Genomic DNA, 10,933 nt, shown 5'->3' on the forward strand with positions numbered 1-10,933 from the left:
TACCTACATGGAGAAGTTGTGTCTTACGATTATCTTTGGGACTAAGAAATTCAGGCACTACATCCTCTATGAAAAGGTAGTGTTCTATACGAAGGCGGAAGGGCTTAGATCGTTTATGAACAAGCTGCAGCTGCCTGATCGTTTGGCAAAGTGGTTGATCACTTTGCAGGAGTTCAAATATGATATTAAGAGTAAGCCACCGAGGCTGCAGGGTATTGTGGAATGCCTTGTGGATTTCAGGGAGCCGAAAGAGACTTTGGCTGAAGGAAGTGATATTGAGGAAATGTTTAAAATTGATACAGCTTCTATCCCATCTTGGTATGCTACTATTACACATTACCTATCAACAGGAGAGACGGGAGCTGGTCTATCAAAAGCCGAAAAGAGGAAAATCAAACAGGCTTTGAAGTTTTCATTGATCGCAGGAGCACTATATCGGTAGGGTGTTGATGATATCTACCGCCGATGTGTGAGGCCTGACGAGGTTTCTTTCATCTTGGAAGAGTGCCATGACTCTGCATGTGGAGGGCACTTTGCGGGACAGTTGACAGTGCAGAAAAGTTTTACAAGCTAGATATTGGTGGTTGTCCATCTTCCAAGATTCTTTTGAGTATGTTAAGAAATGTGATACTTGTCAAAGACATGACAGCAAAGAGAATAGGAAACATCCACTTACGCCTATCATGGCTATCCTTCCATTTGAGAAGTGGGGCATTGATTTTGTGGGTCCTATCACCCCTCGTCTACTACCCAGAAGAGGTACATTATAGTAGCCACTGATTATTTCACAAAATGGTCAGAAGCACGGGTGACGAGGCAGGACAATGCAAAAGAGACTGCAAGTTTCCTTTTAGAGAAGATTATCTACCATTTCGGTCCACCAAAAGAATTAGTGTCCGACCATAGAACCCATTTTTTGAATAAGGTGATCAAAATTTGATTGAGGCTTGGAAAATCAAGCATAATAAAATGACTCCTTATAATCCGCAAGCAAATGGCCAGGTGGAAAGTACTAATAAGCAGCTTGTGGGTATCTTGTTTGAAATAGTCTCTGAGAAGAAACGAAACTGGGATAGGAAGCTATATGTGGCAGTATGGGCGTACAATACCACATTCAAGCGCGCTACCGGCCATACTCCATTTAAATTGGTTTATGGGGAAGAGTGTGTGTTACCCCTCGAGATCGAGTTGCCAACCATAAGGTTTGCAATTAACCACTCTTTGGGAGATGAGGATTCCCTTTTTGAACGTTTCACGACCATAGCCCACCTGGATGAGCTGAAGCTACAGAGCTTATTACACTAGGAGGTAGCCAAGCGTCAGATGAAGCAGTTGCACAACCTTAGAGAGAAGGAGTATACCTTTAAAAAAGGGCAATTAGTACTGTACTACGATGCGCGTAGGGAGCTGTTTCCAGGGAAGCTGGAACCTAAATGGGATGGCCCCTACAAGATTGTCAGGTTGGGAAAAACACGTCTATGGCTCTATTAGCTGATCTACAAGGAGTAGAGTTTAAAAATAAGGTTAATCTTAATAAGGTTAAATCTTATTATTTCTAAGTATGCTAATACAAAGAAAATGCATTGCAGGTCCATATTGGGGATGATTTGAGACTTGAAAAAGAGCTGAAAGCTGGTTGATGGGGCGGTTAATTCCTTATTTGGAGCACCCATATCTGGAGTAGAGATACCATCAGGGGAAACTCATCTGGTGGAGCAAAGGATACAAAGTGATAGGGCAAGAAGACGGAACCTTTGTGTGGGAGATCAATGTCTTCTGCCATCACTGCTTACGACTGTTGACGAGTATCCCTGTTGAGTTCAATGAAGAAGGTGGGATGGAGCCGTCAGTTCATCCTCTCAACATGTTGAATTTTGATTATTATAATTACAAGTACAGGAGTTCGTGATGGCAGGCTGTGTAACCCCATTATGGACGTACACATTATATTTTGACGGAACGTCCAGGGGCCCTAATAAAAAAGGGAGTGTTGGAGTAGTAATCTGAGATCCCCGACGTAGAGTTATGATGAAGTTAGCTGCTTATCTCGCGGTAGGATTCACTAACAATATGGCGGAGTATAAAGCCCTGATTATGGGACTGCATATTGCCAAACAAGGTGGTATTCATCGGTTGTTAGTAAAAGGGGATTCCCAGTTGATCCTGAATCAGCTAGATGGGACATACACAGTGTGGAATCCCATTCTCTGTATGTATCATCGAACTGCTATGACCCTACTTGAGGAGTTTGAGAGAGTGTCTTTTCAGCTGATTCCATGTTATTGGAATCAGTTTGCGGATTCACTAGCAAATCTTGCTTATGAAGAAGACCTTTCCTTTAACTATGGTCCTAGTCTGGATATCGTTATCAATGATGAAACAGGACCTGGTCACTTGTGGGGAATATTATCAGAGCATGCAATATATGGTAGACAATGGTTGATATGGGTGATGCAAAGAGTAGCCGAGACCAATCTACCGTTGTTATCCTGGACCCATAGGCTAATTAGACAACATGTTATGCGTACGCCTCTTGCTATATATGCAGGAGGGATGGGTCATAACCTTATACATTTAGTTTAGGCTATGAGCCCTGTGTTTTCCTCCTTGGGAAGGAGCCCATTATTGTATATTTGTGCTATTTCAGAGAAGCATGTGTAGGTGCTATTCTGTTTTATCTCGTTAGGCCAAGAGGACCCGTTTTGCGAGGTTTTGAATGTTTTTTGTTAGGCCGAGAGCCGATCAAGTTTTGTAGTGAAGTGCTTTATTTCATTAGGCCAAGAGGGCTAGTTGTCTGTTTAGTGCAGGTGCAGTTAATAGTTTCTTGTTTTGGTTTTGTGCTAGACAGGTTCGGAAGAAGAGCTTGGAAGGAGCCTTTTGTTGCGTGGGAGCTTCTTGTGGCCCTATCTAGGTGATATCTTTCCTTTATGAGTACTGTGGTTTTTATGCTATATATGTCTGTGTACTTGTAGGGGATTTTTGCTTTTTGGGGACCAGCAACCAAGGCATGAAGTCCCAGGTTTAGGTTCAGTATGTTTGAGGGAGGTCTTAGTCGTTGCCTCCTGTAAAGACATTGTCAAGCATTAAAAGACCTATTTTAGAAGGTAGTCCTAGTGACCCTGTTCTGCTAGCCTGCTAGGCAGCCGTTCTAGGAGTTCTTGCTAGTTGTGAGGCCGTTAGAGAAGCCTGCCATAAGAAGAAAAAATAATGATGATAGAAGGAAAGAAACCTTGAATATCCCAAAAGAAAATAACTATATACGAAGGTGTGTAAAAAGGGGTTCTAACCCCCTATCCAAGAAAAGAAAAGAAAAGAAAATTTATAAGTAGTTGATCATCGCCTAGTGAAGGCCTGGTAGGTTCCTGGGGACGAGTCAGACCTGGGGCCGATGCCTTGTCTTCCTAGGGGTGGCATCTTACTGGAAAAGAAGAAAATAAGGAAGGTTTGAGCGAAAATAAAAGTGAGCGTCAGGATTAAGTGTCGCCTTGCGAGGGCTTTGTAGGTTCTTGGGTACCGAGACAGGACGTGAGGTTGATGCCCTGTTCTCCTTGGGTCACTACGCTCAGCTTCCTCCTTTTTACATACCCGAGTATGGAAAATAAAAACCCTAAAAGAAGAAATGTGCTAAAAGTAAATACTTCTTGATCTGGCTATAGGAGTCCTTCCCTAGTAGGAGCTCCTGGTTGTGTTGTCCTTAGTTAGGTAGGTGGTTTAGACCACCACTTAGGGCAACCTCTTTGATAGTTCTTTTTTGTTTGGCCATGTTAGAACAATTGGTTAGTGACTAGCTTTGGACCTATTATCAGATTATACTAGGCCTACTCCTTGTGGATTTCATGCCTTGGTTTTGTCAGGGGGTAGGGTGAGCATTGTGATGTGTTTAGTATGTATCTATTTTGTATCAGCTTGATGCTTCCTTTGGTTGTTTTGTGTAGATCTATTGTGGGATTCGACGGGCTGAGTCGCCCTATCCCGTGGTCGCCAATGAGAGCGGAGTTTTGATGCCAAGAAGTGCTTAAAAGTAGCCAAAAATGACAAATATCAAGGGAAAAATATTCAACGTCAAAGGCGGCGGCTCCAGCTACTAGGACGATTTTAAGCGTCAAGTACTTTAAAGGTGCCCGAGCAACACTTGTTGATTTTTGATAATTTTTCAGATTGCCGTGCGGGTTGTCAGGAGTTACCGGCCAATGTGGGATATCAAGCCGGATGCGCAGAAATTTACAACACTCGATTTGGACACCGGACGGGGAAATGGCCAACAAATGGGCAAGATGCAAAAGGGTGGACTTCTTTTTGGCCAAATGAGTGGTGACCTTTGGGAGCCCAAGAAAACTTATGCTACATGAAATGTGGCATACAATTCGTGGAGAGAGAGAGAGAGATGAACAAAACATGGAAGAGAAGGGCGCCATCGGACGCTGAAATTTACGCTTGATGGAGGGATAATCCATCATGCTGGCTGTGAACAGCCTACTCAAGTGATCATGGAGCTTGCCTACCCTCTGCCTGCTGATCATATCGCCGCCTCTCGCTCACGCAATGATGGCCTGGATGAAGATCTCTGATCTTAGTCTTTCTCTCTTCTCCCTCTCTCTCCCTTAAGGGGTTGTTCTTGTGTGGAAGAAGACAATGAAGAATGGTGGAGGAAAGCTTGTCCAGATGAGACCGGATTGCTTCCGGATGGATGAAGACATGAAGAGTGCTGTTCTTGAAGATGCTGAGCATCAAATGCACGTTGGAAATCAGTCCCGTAATCAAGACCAAGAAACCGAGACCTGAAAATAAGCGGTAATGTTATTTTTATAAAGAAAAATGATCTTTTTATGCTCTTTGCTTTATGAAATCTTGTTCATATGGGATGAAGTTCATTATGACATTATTTGCCATGATTTTCAATTGTTTGCAACCTGAAAATGAGAAAATATAAGGCTACATGGCCGGAATTATTGTTTAAATACATGAAAAACACGCGTTTTAAAGGGTAAAATTGGGTTTTTTTGCTATATAAATGAGAAATATGATATTCTAAATCTGAGTTTTTGCTCTCAATAAACCTAAGGGCCACAGCCCACAATCAACTTTCATTCTCAGTTATTATTTATTAAATAAAAATAGGAAAAATACCAAAAAAATGAGAAAAATGGGTTTAAATTAGGAAAAAATAGAAAACGGGCTGAGAAAAATTAGAAAAAATTATATCTATGTTTGTGCAATGTATAACAATGGCAAAGCACGAGGTTGGCCTCGGTTTGTCCCCGTTTCTATGTTTTGTGAGTATTTTTTCGGTTTTTTAAAAGGGAAAAGTGCATAGAAACCCTATCTAACCAATTAATGATACAAAATACTAAGAGTTAGATGAAAAGGGGCTGAAACACTGAAAGATAAAGAAAAGATTTGATTTATGCATTGCACTTGGCATATAGGAAACATTTTAAATAAAGATGATGGTAGCATGAGCATATGGCTCGGTGCCTCCTTTCAACGCAGTACGCGCTAGTAAAATTCATGGAAAGAATGCTTTATGCACTATGGACGATGCTAATTTTTTTTCTTTTGTCTGAGCACATAGCCATACACGATCTGCATTAAGCATAATAATAAAAGGTATCAGAAAACCTCCTGGATGCATGGCACTTGTCTTCCTTAGGTTGTGACCAGTGATGAGCGTGAGAGGATGTCCTAAGCTGTAGGTTAGTCGTTGGGTTCTAAGGGGAAATTGTAGTGAGGAATCGTATCGTATATCCTAGAACGTAAAATATTGGTACCTTGAGAGGAGTTTGTGCTCGTTTGTGTTATATGTTTAGCAGCGCATCAAAGGGCCAATCCCTACGATGTAGGAGAGCTGCAATGGGACTTCGACTATTAGTCGGTGGAGTGCCTCCTATGTGTGTGTGACGAGGCATTATGCCTATGTACTTTGGGTTCTCCCTTTGAGGAGTTTTAGGGAAATGTTGGACTATAAACTATGAACGCAATGAATTAAGCTTTACGGTAATTTGTCCTTTAGCATTTGATAGACGCTCCTAGTCCGTGAGGCCGTGAGGGTGTTTGTGTGTCATGAGCATGAGGTCCGGCTAGTGCTATAGCCAGTGCTGGCCCACTTCAGGTCCCATCACTGCACCATAAACAAATGCTCATTTCTGTCATCACCCTGTCTACTAGAAGATGCATAATTTCCTTGTTGCAAATTTCCATTCATGATGTCATTCTGCTTTTTATAGCAGTCTTTAGCCATATGACCCATTTTACCATAGTAGTAGCATTCAATATTACTATTTGCATTTTGGCCTCTTTGCCATCCACCACAACCTCTTTGGCTTCCCCTGCCTCTAGAGTTACCATGTCCTCCTCCATAGGACTGGTTTTCTTGAGTTTGCTGCATATTCTAATTTCTACCATGGCCTCTAAATCGTCCTCCTCTACCTCTGCCTTTACCTCTTCTAGCATTTGAGTAGAAGACAACTTCTTTTGAAGTTCCTCTTGAAGAAGATGCACCACTATTTCTCTGCTCCTCAGAAATTAGAAGAGCAATCAACTCCTCAAAATCAGAAAATCTTTCACGAACGGAACTGGATGTTCGGAATTGTGCATAATCCTTTCCTAGTCCATTCAAGGTCACAGAAACTAAACCATCATCTTCCACTGGCGACCCAATGGAAGCAAGTGCATCTACAATCTTCTTCACCTTCATGTGGTAGTCATTGATGCTCATACTTTCTCTTTGCACATTGTGCAACTCTTACTTGAGCCGCGTTTTTCTGGCTTGCGTATTTGTGCTATACATTTTTGACAAAGTATCCCATGCCTCCTTTGGCATAGTTGCATCCTGAATATGCACAATCATAGAGTCTGAAATATTGATAGACTGCCAGTACATAACTTTTTTGGCTCTCTCATGCCATCCTTTAAATGCCTGCATTTGCTGTTGATTGGGAACATCAGGAAGAACTGGTTCTTCTTCATTTCCTGCAACAAATTCCCAATATCCTTTTCCCATAAGGAAATTCGTCATTCTAAACTTCCATGCTTGGAAGTTGTTCTTGACAAGCTTTTCAGTGACAATCCGTGAAAGAGAATCAGACGCCATTACAGAACACTACAAAAAATTCTGTCATTGCAGAAACCACAGCTTCAGCCTCACAAGGACAAATCTGCAAAACTGACGAAAGTGGTATTTGACCACACTGTCACTTCCTAGTGACAATTTTGCATCAACAGGCAATAATGATGATTCTGTAACTCCCAATGTCTCTGCGTACAAGCATAAGATGCAATTTCTACAGTAACTTTTCACCGACTTGTAGAACAGTGGTTGCACAGCAAAAAACAGGGCCTTTTCCTGAGTGCGTGCAGAAAACTTTCGCCTCCAAAATAGGCCCCAAAATGGCCTCGAATTTTAAAAAAAGGGAAACCAAGGGCTAAAGCCCATGTCCCGCAGCATATACTGCCCTCTTGATACACCGTGAAGGGCGTCTCAATATGAGACAATGCACTCTTGCACTTTCCGGCTGTACTACCTGCAGAGACTTGCTCCCAAACTCGAAAAATAAAAGCAACACTGGTCCTCTTACCAGAACACCACGAACTTGGTTTGCTTTCTTGAGCTCCTTACCACGAACCAGGCTCTGATACCATGTCAAGATTGTGGGAGAGAAAGAAGGAGTCTCACTTGTAGCTTTCTCACTTACACAATGGGGGAATACACACAAAGGTGGAGGCTGAAAACAGTTTTCCTCTTCTTAGTTATGTAAGCCAAAAAGAACACACGTATAGAGAAATAGAAGAACCCTATATATGGGTCTCAAACCAAACTCAACTAGCTAAGGTGGCATACTAATTGAGCCACAAACTAGAGTAGATAAGGATAGCTGTCATCTAGCTATTATTCATGGGCAGTGTACCAACCTCATCTACAGCTAACAAGTCGATGACATAAATGCACAACGGTCACCCTGGCATATCACGAATGGAGCTCGATATCTCAACATTGCATAGGTTGCATTCCTTGCAAGCCTAGATCCTTCATTGTCACATCCATCATTATGTTTACTGATGAGCCTTCATCAATCAATGCGTTTACTATGAAGCATCCTTCAATCCATACACCAATCTTTGGGGTTCTCGGATCTAGGAACACGTTAGCCACATCTACTTCCTTCATGGGTTCTGAGGCTCTGTTAGACTTGTTCGTCACAGAGGGAACAATTCTTAGGCCTCTTCTTATTGTCAGTATGCTTTTGAATTTCTTTCGACAGCTAGGAGACAACATCAACATACTCTTTAATAGGATCCACAAGCTTTTCCTATCAACTCGGGAATGGGGCCATGCCTACTTTTATCTTCCCTTTTTCTTCTAGGAGTGGCAACATCTACGCTTCTTCTCCTTGAGGAGGTGCTTCAGCATCCTCTATTTCATGGGACCTCTGGTCTTGCCTCTACAACTGTCTCTTTGGCTCTCTCTGACTCTATAGCGGTATGTACTTCATTGTTCTGGACTACATTGTTTCGCTTTTCTTGAGGAAGGTTGAACTTCACAGTTTTGGCACAGAGGGAACGCTCTCTTTTGGAACTGCGGGTTCTCCTTTCTTTGCCCCCATTATTATGGCCACTTCCAACTCCACCAAATTGGAACCGGGTTCTTGGGTCTTTTGTTGGGTATCCGGAGTAGCTTTCACAGGAGCTGGACTTGGGCAGTCTTTTACAATGTGGCCTTCTCCTTCTCATCGATTGCATAAGGGCTTGTAATCCATAGACCTTCTAGGGTTTGGACAATTCGATGAGATATGAACCTTTTCTCCACATCTATAACACTCCACCTCTGATCTCTGGCCATTGCCAAACTATCATCCTCTGTAACTCTAAGAGGAAAATCTTCTTGGACCAAAGTTAGGATCGAACTCCCTAGGCTTTGATCCAATAGCCTGTGTTGTCATTTTGGATTCCAGCAAGTTGAATCTTGCGTCTTCATGTTTCTTTCTTCGTTCATGCATATCTTTCAAAGAGCAGATCTCCTTCAAATGGTTCTTCCTTAAATAGTATGAATAGAAGGCTCCAAGAATAGTTGGCTTTTGGGTACATTTAGTGGCTAAATGTCCCGCTTGATGGTACTTTCTGCACCATGTATTAGAACACATCACATCTCTCTCCTCCACTTCCCGCAGGAGTGGATATATTGACAGTATTTACCTTCAACATTTATAGTTGTTCTATAATCACATCCATAAGCTCTTTCTTGATACTTGCGATTGAGTTGGATAGGTAATCCTTCAAATTTTCACCTCTTGGAGTACTTGTAGTAGAGTTTTGGGAAGCTTCTATTATCACTATGTATACACTGGATGGGTTGATCTAGAGGGTCCCTTGTTCTGGTTTTGATTCAGAGCTCTTGTTGAGACTTGGGGTTGTTGATTCCAGTTGGTAGGGTTCCATTTTTGCTGAGTCACCATTGGAGGAATTGTTTAAGGCCACTGTTGTTGTGGTTGAACCATCATTTGAGGCATTGTAGTCTATGGCCACTGTGGATTAGGTGCACTGTAATTGCGGCATTGTTTGCATCTAGGGGTAGGGGTAGGAAATTGTCCCTTGGACTGCATTTTGCGGGTATACCATTCCTCGCATGGGAGGAGGTAAGACTCCTCTTCTTGAGGTCATTGACAACCTTGCTTCAACTTCGTCATACAGTCTTGCACCTTCCATTGCAGCTTGTAGATTAATTGGTCTTCTCAATTCTATAAACTTACAAACTTCTGGTTGTAGGCCTCTGAGGAAAACTCCCTTCTGGTTATGTCCTTCTCTACCTTGTAAACCTCCTTAAGGTAGCTTGATGCTCTTCATCATCTTCTTCCAATTCTTCAATAGGGTCTTCTTTCATGGCTATTAGTACTTGCACTTTGAGAGGTGTGGAAGAGCATGTTTCCAAATTTGAGGCCTGAGCTTATTTTTAACTTGCATTCTCATAAAATATTACATCCCTTGATAAAAAATACTTATTTTTTATTGGATCATAAAGCTTGTAAGCTTTACTTACATCAATATATCCAATAAACACAGACTTTCTAGACTTGTCATTAAGTTTCTTCCTTTTCTCATCATGAATATGAGAAAAGGGCTAGGTATCTAAATGACTTGAGAGGAGATACCTAAGGTTTGGATCCATAAATGTCTTCACGTGGTGACTTCTTAATACTTTATCAAGTAGTAGGTAGTATTGATTGCTCTAGCCTAGTAGCAATTTGAAAGTTTCTCGTCTTTTAGTATGCATCTAGCTGCCTCAAATAGGGTCCTATTCTTTCTCTTTGCAACATCATTCTATTGAGGTGTATGTTGTAAGTAAACTATCTTCTTATCCCATAATTTAGGAGGTAGTGGTTGAATATTACATCCCTTGATACATTATATTCCCTTTTTATTGGATCATAAAGCTTGTAAGCTTTCCTTACATCGTTATATCCATTAAACACACACTTTGTAGACTTCTCATCAAGTTTCTTCATTTTCTCATCAAGAATATGAGAAAAAGGCTAAGCATCTAAATGAGTCGAGAGGAGATACCTAAGGTTTGGATCCATAGAAGGCTTCATATGGTGACCTCTTAATACTTCAATAGGTCACCTAGTTATCAAGTAGTAGGAAATATTGATTACTTTAGCCTAGTAGCTATTTGAAAGTTTCTCGTCTTTCAGCATGCATCTAGCTGCCTCAAATAGGGTCCTATTCTTCCTCTTTGTAACATCATTCTATTGAGGTGTATGTTGCAAGTAAATTGTATTCTTATCCCATAATTTAGGAGATATTGGCTGAATTCTTTGCATAAGAATTCTCCTCCATTATCTAATCTAAATAGTTTGATTTTCTTCCTATTATAGTCTCAACCATAATATGAAAGTGCTTGAAGATGTCAAATACTTTAGCATTGGATCTCATCAGAAGT

Source organism: Lygodium microphyllum, chromosome 7 (assembly GCF_053477565.2).
Source record: "Lygodium microphyllum isolate KBCC chromosome 7, Lygodium_microphyllum_v1.1.10, whole genome shotgun sequence".
Lineage (NCBI taxonomy): Eukaryota > Viridiplantae > Streptophyta > Polypodiopsida > Schizaeales > Lygodiaceae > Lygodium > Lygodium microphyllum.